Below are 13,584 nucleotides of genomic sequence, written 5' to 3'. Positions count from 1 at the left end.
TGCTTATCTGAAATTATTGATATTTCTCCCAGCAATCTTGATTCCAGCTTGCACTTCCTCCAGCCCAGCGTTTCTCATGATGTTCTCTGCATATAACTTAAATAAGCAGGGTGACAATATACAGCCTTGACATACTCCTTTTCCTATTTGGAACCAGCCTGTTGTTCCATGGCCAGTTCTAACTGTTGCCTCCTGACCTGCATACAAATTTCTCAAGAGGCAGGTCAGGTGGTCTGGTATCCCCATCTCTTTCAGAATTTTCCACAGTTTATTGTGATCCACACAGTCAAAGACTTTGGTAGTCAATAAAGCACAGTCAATAAAGCAGAAATAGATGTTTTACAGGAACTCTCTTGTTTTTTTGATGATCCAGCGGATGTTGGCAATTTGATCTCTAGTTCCTCTGCCTTTTCTAAATCCAGCTTGAACATCTGGAATTTCACGGTTCACGTATTGCTGAAGCCTGGCTTGGAGAATTTTGAGCATTACTTTACTAAAGTGTGAGATGAGTGCAATTGTGTGGTAGTTTGAACACTCTTTGGCATTGCCTTTGGGATTGGAATGAAAACTGACATTTTCTAGTCCTGTGGCCACTGCTGAGTTTTCCAAATTTGCTGGCATATTGAGTGCAACACTTTCACAGCATCATCTTTTAGGATTTGAAATAGCTCAACTGGAATTCCATCACCTCTAGTAGCTTTGTTTGTAGTGATGCTTCCTAAATCCAGCTCCTTAGACCACTCGGCCACGCTACCTCCCTGTAGTGATGCTTCCTAAGGCCCACTTAACTTCACATTCCAGGATGTCTGACTCTAGGTGAGTGACCACACCATCACAATTATCTGGGTCGTGAAGATCTTTTTTGTACAGTTCTTCTGTGTATTCTTGCCACCTCTTCTTAATGTCTTCTGCTTCTGTTAGGTGCATACCATTTCTGTCCTTTATTGCATGAAATGTTCCCTTGGTATCTCTAATTTTCTTGAAGAGATCTCTAGTCTTTCCCATTCTGTTGTTTTCCTCTAGTTTTTTTGCGCTGATCACTGAGGAAGGCTTTCTTATCTCTCCTTGCTATTCTTTGGAACTCTGCATTCAGATGCTTATTTCTTTCCTTTTCTCCTTTGCTTCTGACTTCTCTTTGTTTCTCAGCTATTTGTAAGGCCTCCTCAGACAGCCATTTTGCTTTTTTGCAGTTCTTTTTCTTAGGGACGGTCTTGATCCCTGCCTCCTGTACAGTGTCATGAACCTCTGTCCATAGTTCATCAGGCACTCTATCAGATCTAGTCCCTTAAATCTATTTCTCACTTCCACTGTGTAATCATTAGGGATTTGAATTAGGTCATACCTGAATGCTGTAAAAACATCCTGTAATAAGGTGTCAGTAGCCTCTAATTCAGCTTGCTGAACAGAGGTTAGGCTGGATTGCCACACCTTTGTTATGGGTCCAGTATAACCATCTTTGAGAGTTTTATTTGCTTCAGTGAAATAAATAGGGGCACTAGTAAGAGGAATTATTTTAGTAATAATAGGAATTATCCATTTGTGTTTAGCAGCAATAGTAATCAAAGGTGACTTTGGAAAATGGTTATGAACCTCACCTATGAAATCAACAATGTCAATTTGCCAATTCATACTGGTAACAAATATCTGTGAATTTGCTCATTAGTGAAAGGAAGATCAATTTCATACAGAGCATCACCAGAAAGTTGTAATCTGGATCTCATTTTTGAAACAAGAAAGGAAATAAGCATTATGTAAGTAGTCATTATTTTCTTAGGAGTGTGGGACAAAAATCCCCATTCGAGGATTATGACAACCTTAACCTGTGGTTGCCATAATATTCCTGTGAGGGAATCTAAAGTAAGAAGAATAAGTAGTGTCTGCCTACAATGCAGGAGGCCTGGGTTCGATCCTTGGGTTGGGAAGATCCCCTGGAGAAGGAAATGACAACCCACTCCAGTACCTTTGCCTGGAAAATCTCATGGACAGAGGAGCCTGGTAGGCTACAGTCCATGGGGTCACAAAGAGTCGGACACGACTGAGTGACTTCACTTTCACTATCACTTTTGCTGGATAGCTTGGTTCACAAGATCTAGTTCCTGTTTAGTTTGTTCTGTTAGTACCTGGGGGCTATTTAAATCAGAGTCACCTTGTAGGATTTGAAATAGTTGTGTCATAGAATGATTAGGAATTCCTAAAGATGGTCATAACCAGTTTATATCTCTTAATAATTTTTGAAAATCATTTAAAGTTTTCAAGGAATCAGTTCGAATTTGTATTTTTTGTAGTTTAATAGTATTTCTTTGCAATATATATCCTAAATAGGCATATGGTTCCGGCTCTTGTAATTTATCAGCAGCAATATGTAACCCATATTCTTTTAATTTAATCTCTGTATTTAAGAAAATACATTGAAGTTCCTCCACAGAAGGAGAAGCTAAAAGAGTATCATCCATATAATGGATAAAACAGGCATGAGGGAATTGTTTTCTAATAAATTCAAGTGGTTGGGAGACATATAATTGACATAATGTAGGACTATTAAGCATTCCTTGTGGCAATACCTTCCAGTAATATCAAGACACTGGTGTTTTATTATTAATTGACGATACAGTAAAAGCAAAATGGATAGCATCAGATTATTGTAGAGGAATAGTATAGAAACAATCTTTAAGACCAATGATTTTTATTTTCCAGTTTTGTGGTATCATAGACGGTGATGGAATGCCTGGTTATAAAGTACCCACAGGTTCAATTATAGCATTATAGCATTACTTTTTCTTAAATCAGTTAAAATTCTCCATTTTCCTAATTTCTTACTAATAACAAAGACAGGAGAATTCCAGGGGCTAGTAGTTGAGGCAATACGATTAAGAGAGAATTGTTCCTCTACTAGCTGTTCAAGAGTCTGTAACTTTTCCTGTGATCGGGGCCACTGCTCTGTCCAACAGGCTCATCAGATCTCCATGTCAATTTAAGTGCTGTTTTTTGTTGTTTGGGAGTGCCTGAACTAAAAAGCCTGTGTATTTTGAACAGCATTATATCCCATATGTCCCATAATGTATTTAGCTTGAGAAGATATAGTAGGAATTGTTCCATAAGCTCCCCATTGCATCAATAAATCTCATCCCCATAAATTAATAGGGATATCTGCAACTAAAGGTTGTAAAGTTGCAGGTTGTTGTTTGGGACCTGAACAGGTCAAAATATTAGTACTTTTTTGAATATTTTCATAGTTCCAATTCCAGTTAACATAATAGGAACATCTGTTAAAGGCCAAGAAATTGGCCAATGCTTTTTAGATATTATAGAAACATCAGCTCCAGTATCTACAAGTCCTGAAAATTGCTTATTATTATTAATATCTACAGATAATGTGGGTCTAGAATCAGATACAAAAGTTTGCCAATATACCTGTTTTCCTGTACTTCCAAATCCTCCAGTTCTTTTAATATGAGATTTACTAGTAGTGACATAGGTAATAATAACAATTGAGCTATATGATCTCCTTTTATTATTTGATAAGGATACTCTGTTTTTATCATAATAGAAATTTCGCCCTCATAATCTTTACCTATAATCTCCGTTAGGACTTGAACTCCCTTACTTGTTAAATTGCTGTGTCCTGATAATAATCCCACACTTGCTTTAGGTATTGGACCTTTAATTCCAGTAGGGGTTTTATAAATTCCCATAGCTGGCATAAGAAGTAAATTATCAATGGCGGGGATATCTAATGCTGAGCTCCTGGATGTTGCAGGAAGGGAGTTGGCTACCCGGGTGTATGGTTTGGAAGGGCTGGATGAGGTTGCTGTTCGCTGGCTGGGTAGACAAAAGGAACAGTGTTCCAGGTTTGTGGAGAGCTCACATTGTTTGATGGTCCCTGAGTGGGGCCCTTCTTCCAGTTTCCTGACAAAGGGGATCCCTTTTATGAAATTTAGATCTACACTGATCAGCCCAATGATTGCCTTTATTACAGCGAGGGCATGATCCAAGTGTCTTTTCATTTGTGGGAGTAGGCTTATCTTATTTATTTATTATATTTTTATTAGTCTTGCAATTTTTCTGCACATGTCCTTTCTTACCACAACTGAAACATTTAACCTGCTGATTCACTTGTTGTTTCAAGCCCGTAAGGGCTTGAGCCACCATTTGCATATTATAGGGTTCTGATCCAATATCATGACAAGCCTTAATATAATCCTCTAGAGGCTTTCCTTGTGATTTGAGAGGCTGTAAAACCTTTTGACATTCTGAATTTGCATTATCATAGGCAAGCATCGGGAAATGGCAACCCACTCCAGTACACTTGCCTGGAAAATCCCATGGACAGAGAAGCCTGGTGGGCTACAGTCCATGGGGTCGCAAAGAGTCGGACACAACTGAGCAACTTCACTTAATTCAGTTTGAGCAATAGTTTTCACCAAACTTTGTTTTAATTGGGCGATAAAATCAGTATAATGTTCTCCATTAGATTATTTTACATTGACAAAAGAAGGCTGAGACTGTCCGGGCGGGCTAACCTTTTCCCATGCTCTAAGACAAATAAATCTAATTTGACTTATAAGTTGATCATTGGATTGTAGTTGTCTCTGAACCCCTTGATACCCCCCTGACCCCATTAATTGCTCCACGGTAATATTAAGAGGAGGATTAGTCGCTGTATTTCTTTGAGCCTGTTGAGAGGCTTCATCTTGCCACCATGTTCAGAACTGTAAAAATTACGAAGTGGATAAGCAAGTTCTAGCGATCATTTCCCAATCATATGGAATGAGTCGTTCAGACTGAGCCAACCCCTGAGTAAGACCTGTGGTGTAAGGGGATTAAAAGAGAGAGGCATATGCTCAAATTGTACCCCGCCTTGTGGAAGCTGAGCTTTAGGGGGCACCTCAGTCATGACAACAGGCAAAACCAAAGCATCAGGGTCACCTTCTCGCCTCGCTGCTCCTACAACTTGTTGAAAAGATGAGAGAGCAGGCACAGCCGTCTTCGGTATTGTGACCGCGGCTCTAAGTACCCCATCGTCCCATGGTGTATCGGGATCTAGCGGAGGGAGGTTCCTGAACCACAGGGGGCTCCGGCCAAGGAGCCGAAGGCTGTGGGACTGGTGACGAAGGGAAAGCTTTAGGATGTTGCTCAGTACCATAGTCCACACGGGACTTAGAACTCAAAAACTGAGCCTCTCTCTCCCTTTCCAAAGGATTATGTTTCCCTTTATCCAGATTTTCATAAATACGAGGTGGCCGGACAGGCGATTCCTGAGATGCTGGAAGGGCAGGAGTATCAGATTCTGATCAGAAGAGTCAGACCGTTCAGATGGCAAAGGAGCCAAAGTGGTATAAATAAGGTTACACAGAGACCACACACTCACAGGAATGGGGTCCCCAGACTGATAGGCTCGATGCAAACCACGCATTGCTTCTTTCTACTCACTAAGACGCAAAGTCCCTTTTTCTGGGTCCAACCAGTGCCCATGCTTATGAATTGCCTGAAATAATTCCTGAAAATTCTGTTCTTTCACTTCCACTCCAGAGCTATGTAGTAAGGTTTTTAGAAGCACCATACAGTCAGCATGCTTAGAAGGAGCTTGCTCCGTTGTGTCCCTGATTGACAAATCCAGGGGGGTGTACTCACCAAGCACTTTCACTGCCCTCCGATCTCTCGGCTGGAATTCCCTGCATCTTCTGGTGCTGTCAAAGGAGAGCCTCAAAAACTACTTGCACCCTCAGGTCCCTGTTTGGGCATCAAACGTCAGGCCCAGCCCAACAACGACCCAACCCGAGGGAGCAGTGCCGCAGGAGAGTAGAGAGAAAGAAGACTCAGAAATAAAGCGGGGATCAGGGGGCTGATGCCTCCTACAGGCAGAAGCCCAGATCCTAATCCTCACATGCCTTTGATTCTGACATCTGCTTCCTTGTTCATGCTCTATAGATATCTGTTCTTTACAATCTCAGATCGGGGATGAAGACGTACAACGCACAGTCCCCAGTGTCGAATCTTCAGGCCTTTCATGACTTTGTTAGCCTTTTGGCTAGTGACGCCCTGTCTCAGCGACTCTCTAAAGGCTCTGATTAAGGGAACAGTCACTAATGGTTTTCCATCAGTCACCCAGCCCTTCACCTGGGGGTGATGAGAAAGTTATTCTTATTTTTCAGAGAAGCCCCGTTAGTTATAGTACAGGCCTGCGCAAAGCGTATTCCCTTCATTTACCCTGCCGTGTACTCAAGTGACATGCAGCCTGGTTGGAAGCACTTGCCTCTCGGAGCAGGTCTGAGCTGAGCACTGGGGTCAGAGGAAGGGCAGAGAGCCTGCAGGCAGGTGGCCGCGGTTGCCTGGCTCCCCTCTTCTCACTTTCTGCTCCAGAAATTGGCAGGTTTCAGAAACCATACAGATTTAGGGCAAGGAGGCACTGACCGCAGGTCCTGGGGGTGGAAAATTTGGACCACAAGGGACTTCCCAGATGGCGCTCGTGGTAAAGAACCCGCCTGCCATTGCAGGAGATGTTAGAGATACGGGCTCCATCCCTGGGTTGGAAACATTCCCTGGAGAAGGAAATGGCAACCCACTCCAGGATTCTTGCCTGGAGAATTCCATGGACAGAGGAGGCTGGCGGGCTACAGTCCATGGGGATGCAAAGACTTGGACATGACTGAAGCGACTTAGCACGCACATGCGTGGTGAAGGGTGTGAGGGTTCTCTAGAGAAGCAGAACCAGCAGGACGGGTGTGTGCACAGAGAGCGGGTTTAGGGAAGTGGCTCCTGCAGCTGTGAAGCTTCGTAAGCCCGATATCCGCAAGACAGGCTGGAAGCTGAGGCCTGGCAAAGCGTGTCAGCCTGAGGCAGGGGCGGTCACGGGCAGGATTGCTTCTTATTCTGGGGAGTATTAGGGCCTTCAGCTAATCTGATGAGGCCCACCCACATTATGGAGAGCAATCCGCTCTACTCAAAGTCTACTGATTTCAATGCTAATCTTATCCCCAAAACTCCTACACAGAAACATCCAGAATGACGTTTGACCGCACGTCTGGACACCACGACCCAGCCATGCTGACAAATAAAATTAGCTGTCACAGCCGGCACCAGGAAGCACTCAGGATGTGTGTTCAGCGGTCACTGGTCGGACAGCTGTGGGCCTTCAGCCAGGAGTCACTGGCCATCAGTCAGGAGCAGGCCGCGCTCAGGGCCGGGGCGGCAGAAGACCGCCTTCCCCCGTGCCTGTGTATCACAGCACATCTCCCAGGACAGGCTCCCCGTGGCTTCCTGGAGATGGCCCACAGAAGTGCGCGTGTCCGCGAACGTGAAGACATGGCGAGCGGCCTCTGGGTCCAGGGCCGGAGAACAGCAGGGCAGAGGCAGGACCTGAGGGAGTGTCCAGCCTCCTGCCCCCGCGTGCTCCCAGGCTGCCCTGGGTCAAGGCCCACGAGGTCATGGGCTGACCCGGGCCCATTGAGCGGCCTGTCTCTGTACCAGGTTATGTTTGTACCAATTTGCTCTTTATGCAGCTATTTCATCAGCTCTCTTCAGGGTGCTTAGCGATGTGATATAGACACTTGTGTGAACATAGATACACTGATTGAATGAAGTATGCAGAAGGAATTTTTGTGACTAATCTCATATCTGAAATAGCTCACAGCCCTCCTTTCCTCACTCAGCCAGCCAAGCCCTGGAGGTCTGCCCCATCACCTCCCAGGTCCTCCATCCTCTCCCTCCCTCCTTGCCCTTTATCACTCTTTACCTGGATCCCACAGCAGTTTCCTAACAGGTCCGCCTCCCAGCCAGCTCCAGCTCTGGCAGGGAGCTTTTTATTTTATTTTTTTAAATCAGAAAACAATTTAATGCTTTTTCTTTCAATAATGAAATGTGAATAAATTTCAATTTTATTTACTCTCTTAAAATATTATCAGAAACTAATCTTTATACTGTTTCTGTTCTATTAGTTTATAAAGTTTCACACCTCACTGGTAAATGCATTTTTATTTTAAAAATCATATATTTTACTCATCAGTTACATGATTAAATATTATACAGCGCTTTTTTTTTTCCAGTTTCGCTTTTTAAAATTTAATTAATTTATTTATTTCAATTGGAGGCTAATTACTTTATAATACTGTGGTGATTTTTGCCATACATCGACGTGAATCAACCACGGGTGTACATGTGTCTCCCTCCCGTCCTGAACCCCTCCCACCTCCCTCCCCGCCCCATCCCTCTGGGTTGTCCCAGGCAGGGAGTTTTTTAAAACTCAAATCCCATCAAGTCTCAAACCTCAGACCTTCCAGGACCTCTCCAGACTGTCGAGATAAAGCTCAGACTGGCACTCATCTGGGAGGTTCTTTGTGGTATCGCCTACTCCTGACCTTTGGCTCCAATAAACAAGCAACCATGTCTTTGTAAAAATGCCGAGCTCTCCCCTTCCTCCCCATAGCTAATTTCCACCCTGCGTACCGGTCTTTTCTTGTTTAATGATCAGCACCTTTTCCTGCTTATTCTGCAGGAGATGTTTCCTCTCCACACTTACGGGCAGGAATGTCCATCTGCCTGAGAAGGGCTCTGCCCTCTCCTGGCCCCGGGGAGCATGTGGAACTCAGGCTGGGCCCCCGGACACTCGTCTCAGGACCTGGAACGTGACTGACGTGCCGCAAGGAGGGGCAGGAAATGCTAGGAGCTCTTCCCCAGCTCTGAAGTGCTGACTGAGGCTCAGTAAGTCCTGGCTGGACCCCTGGGCCCTGCGTCTGCTCTGCCTTCGTCTTTCCCAATCTGTCTTCAGACTGTCCCTAACGTGGCTTACTTTTGCTGGTGTTGGCCAGAGTCAGATTCTGGGCTTGCAACTGTCGACTACAAATTGGCGCTTACCAAGAGCACTGCCAGCGACTGAGCAACAAAGGCGTTTGCCATCTACCTCTAGGGAGCCTGAGCCCTGGGCTGCCATAGCGGTCTGCCTTCCATAAACTCCTGACGGAGTTCAGGACGGAGTGACTCACTCTGCTCCAGGGAGTCTGGTGGGGCAGGTCTTCAGATCATTGGATGTTTCTGGCAATAGATTTTATTACCTCAATCCTTGCATTCCCTCATATCTAAGTGAAGTGAAGTGAAGTGAAAGTCGCTTAGTTGTGTCCGACTCTCTGTGACCCCATGGATTATACAGTCCATGGGATTCTCCAGGCCAGAATACTGGAGTGGGTACCCTTACCCTTCTCCAGGGCATCTTCCCAATCCAGGGATCGAACCCAAGTCTCCCACATTGCAGGCGGATTCTTTACCAGCTGAGCCACAAGGGAAGCCCCCTCATCTCTAAAGAAGTACTAAATCCCTTCATGGTGACAATCAGATCCTCATGACTAACAAAAAAAAAGCTTTTGTAAAATGAGGACTTAATGGTATTGAACTCTCCCTTCATCAAAACCTTATATTGACCTCTCCCCTGGCCGCTTTGGAGCCTTCTCTCAGAGCTGTCTGAGATGCTGCCTCCGGGGCTGTGCTCCTCATTTTGCCCCAAATAAAACTTAACTTGCAGCTCTCAAGTTAAGTTCTCTTTTTAGTCGACACAAGCAAAACCCCCCAGTCAGCCCCCCCTCACCCTGCACAGTGCCGTCCTGGGAGCTTCCAGACCCCCTGGCCTGAGCGACAGCCTCTGTCCTCAGCTCCCGCGGGCCTCGCCCGGCTCAGCAGGACCTGCGTGTCTTTATAGCCCCCATCCCAGCGCCATCTCTGCCTTGTCATCGACATGGGATGAGTGCTGGTCACGCTCCTTCATTACAAACAAATAGAGAAAGAAATCGGGAAAGCACCGTTTCACAGAAATGAAGGAAGTAGATACTGACCTTTCACCATTTTTAATGAAAATCTTAAATACTGTATAAATCCTCTGCTTGAAACAGGATATTCCTTGGAAGGACGGAGGCTGAAGCTGAAACTCCATACTTTAGCCACCTGATGCGAAGAACTAACTCATTAGAAAAGACCCTGACGTTGGGCAAGATTGAAGGCAGGAGAAGGGGATGACAGAGGATGAGATGGCATCACAGACTCGATGGATATGAGTCTGAGCAAGCTCTGGGAGTTGGTGATGGACAGGGGGACCTGGCGTGCCGCAGTCCATGGGATTGCAAAGAGTCTGAAACGACCAAGAGACTGAGCTACTGAACTGAACTGATCTGCTTGAAACAGCGTAAACGGAACGCGCTCCGGGCGCTCCCTGGCAGCTCTGAGCGGGCGTGCGATGCCGCCCTCAGCCCCTCCCGAAGGGTCTGTGGCCTCCCTTCTGCCACCGCTGTACAGAGGCCCTTGCTGGCCCATGTTTTCTTCTGCTGCGTTATTCACATTTTTTAAAGCTTTCTGGGTGTCATTTATTTGTCTGGTCTGCGCTGGGTCTCTGTTGTGGCACGCGGGCTCCTCACTACGGCGGCTTCCTCCCGGAGCAGGGAGCAGACTTGTGTCCCCTTCCTTGGCAGGCGGATTCTTAACTCTTGGACCACCAGGGAAGTCCCCAATAAATTCTTAATTATTTAAAAAATAACTTTAAAAAGAAGTAAATTCCAAAGAAATAACCTACGCTGTTCTCCGTCGGGTCTCTGCCACCCACAGCGAGAAGAGCTGTGACCAATGCAGCGTCCTCACCACTGGGACCTGGACTTGCCCTGAGTCAGGGGGAGTTTGAATCACTTCTCCGAGGCATTTCCTCTGGGTTCCTCTGGCCAGCGTCCACCTTGTTTGCCTGGCTCTGCGTCCATATCTGCTCCTCTCTGGGTCCTCCCCTGTGGGCGTGCCCATCTCTTAGCCAAGATGGGTGCTAGCAGAGAGGGCTCTGGGTGGGTGTGCATCACCCAGGATGGGGTGGCGCCCCTCCGTTTCTGAGTTCCAAGGAGCCTTTCTGTGCAGGGGTGGTCAGGACGGTCTCCTTGACCTGGAGAACGAGGACTCTGTAACAGGTCTCTCTTACCCACGCAGGACTCAGCTCTCCTTGCTCCTGCTGTGGTCTTCACCTCGCAGAGTCTGTCCTCGGGAGACAGACCCCAGCGCTCAGCCTGGGGCCCATCCGTCTCCTGCCTCGGGCCAGGGGTAACAGCCTCCAGGGCGCTGAGTGGGGACGTGGCTGGGAGACAGCAGCTGCAGGGATCAGGAGGGAAGTGAAACAGTCCAGGAAGTTCTCACATGGAAACCACCCTTAAATTAACAAAACATGGTTCTGGGCTAAATTGGAAAAAGTTGGGGAAAATGCTTAATGATGAGCCACCCACCTTGAAAGAAGTTGGTAAGTCAGGTCGGAAGGGCATCTCCGGTGGCTCAGCGGTAAAGAATCCACATGCAATGCAGGAGCTGAAGGAAATGCAGGTTCCACCTCTGGATCAGGAAGATCCCCTGGAGCAGGACATGGCAACCCACTCCAGTGTTCTTGCCTGGAGAATCCCATGGACAGAGGAGCCTGGGGGGCTACAGTCCACGGGGTCGCAGAGAGTCGGACACGACTGAGCGACTTAACACATACACACACAAGGCAGGTCTGAAGTCTGGCAGAAGCCTGGGGGTCCGGGTGGGAGGGTACAGACAGGGGAGCTGGGCCTCACAGGGACCGACACCTGGATCTGAGTCGGGTGACCCGGCCTCGGTGCAGCTGACGGCAGGAGGCCCCAGCTCCATCCCAGTAAAGCCTGGAGGGGAGGAGCCTGAGAGACAAGTCCCTCCTAGCTTCCGAGGGCAAGGGGCCGGGTTCCGAGATCTATGGAACATATGCCAGTGCTGGTAAAGGCACTGTTCAGTATTATTATTTAAATTATATTCAAGCTTAAATTGTATATTATAAATATGGACCACAGCCTTGTCTAACTCAATGAAACTATGAGCCATGCCATGTAGGGCCACCTAAGATGGACGGATCATGGTGGAGAGGTCTGACAGAATGTGGTCCACTGGAGAAGGGAATGGCAAACCACTTCAGTATTCTTGCCTTGAGAACCCCATGAACAGTATGAAAAGGCAAAAAGATAGGACACTGAAAGATGAACTCCCCGGGTTGGTAGGAGCCCAATATGCTATTGGAGATCAGTGGAGGGATAACTCCAGAAAGAATGAAGAGATGGAGCCAAAGCAAAAACAACACTGAGTTGTGGATGTGACTGGTGATGGAAGCAAGGTCCGATGCTGTAAAGAGCAATATTACATAGGAACCTGGAATGTTAGGTCCATGAATCAAGGTAAATTGGAAGTTGTCAAACAGGAGATGGCAAAAGTGAACATGGACATTTTAGGAATCAGTGAACTAAAATAGACTGGAATGGGTGAATTTAATTCAGAGGACCATTATATCTACTACTGTGGGCAAGAATCCCTTAGAAGAAATGGAGTAGCCATCATAGTCAACAAAAGAGTCTGAAATGTAGTACTTGGATACAACTTCAAAAATGACAGAATGATCTCTGTTCATTTCCAAGGCAAACCATTCAATATCACAGTAATCCAAGTCTATGCCTTGACCAGGAATGCTAAAGAAGCTGAACTTGAATGATTCTATGAAGACCTATAAGACTTTTTAGAACTAACACCGAAAAAAGATGTCCTTTTCATTATAGGGGACTGGAATGCAAAAGTAGGAAGTCAAGAAATACTCGGAGAAACAGGCAAATTTGGCGTTGGAGTACAGAAAGGAGGGCAAAGGTTAATAGAATTCTGCCAAGAGAACGCACTGGTCATAGCAAACACCCTCTTCCAACAACACAAGATACGAGTCTACACATGGACATCACCAAATGGTGAATACCAAAAGCAGATTGTTTGCATTCTTTGCAGCCAATGATGAAGAAGCTCCATACAGTCAGCAAAAACAAGACTGGGAGCTGACTGTGGCTCAGATCATGAACTCCTTGTTGCCAAATTCAGCTTGAATTGAAGAAAGTAGGGAAAACCACTAGGCCATTCAGGTATGACCTAAGTCGAATCCCTTACAATTATACAGTGAAAGTGACAAATAGATTCCAGGGATTAGATCTGATAGAGTGCCTGATGAACTACGGACAGAGGTTCATGACATTGTACAGGAGGCAGGGATCAAGACTGACCCCAAGAAAAAGAAATGCAAAAAAAGCCAAAATGATTGTCTGAGGAGGCCTTACAAATAGTTGAGTAACAAAGAGAAGCAAAGGAGAAAAGGAAGGGTATACCCATTTGAATGCAGAGTTCCAAAGAATAGCAAGGAGCGATAAGAAAGACTTCCTCAGTGATCAATGCAAAGAAATAGAGGAAAACAACAGAATGGGAAAGACTAGAGATCTCTTCAAGAAGATTAGAGATACCGAGGGAACATTTCATGCAAAGATGGGCTCGATAAAGGACAGAAATCATATAGACCTAACAGAAGCAGAAGATATTAAGAAGAGGTGGCAACAATACATAGAAGAACTGTACAAAAAAGATCTTCGTGACCAATATAACCATGATGCTGTGATCACTCACCTAGAGCCAGACATCCTAGAATGTGAAGTCAAGAGGGCCTTAGGAAGCATCACTACAAACAAAGCTAGTGAGGTGATGGAATTCCAGTTGAGCTATTTCAAATCCTAAAAGATGATGCTGTGAAAGTGTTGCACTCAATAT

The sequence above is a fragment of the Muntiacus reevesi genome, chromosome 20 (genome assembly GCF_963930625.1).
Source record: "Muntiacus reevesi chromosome 20, mMunRee1.1, whole genome shotgun sequence".
Taxonomy (NCBI): domain Eukaryota; kingdom Metazoa; phylum Chordata; class Mammalia; order Artiodactyla; family Cervidae; genus Muntiacus; species Muntiacus reevesi.
Note: the sequence above shows the minus strand (reverse complement) of the source record.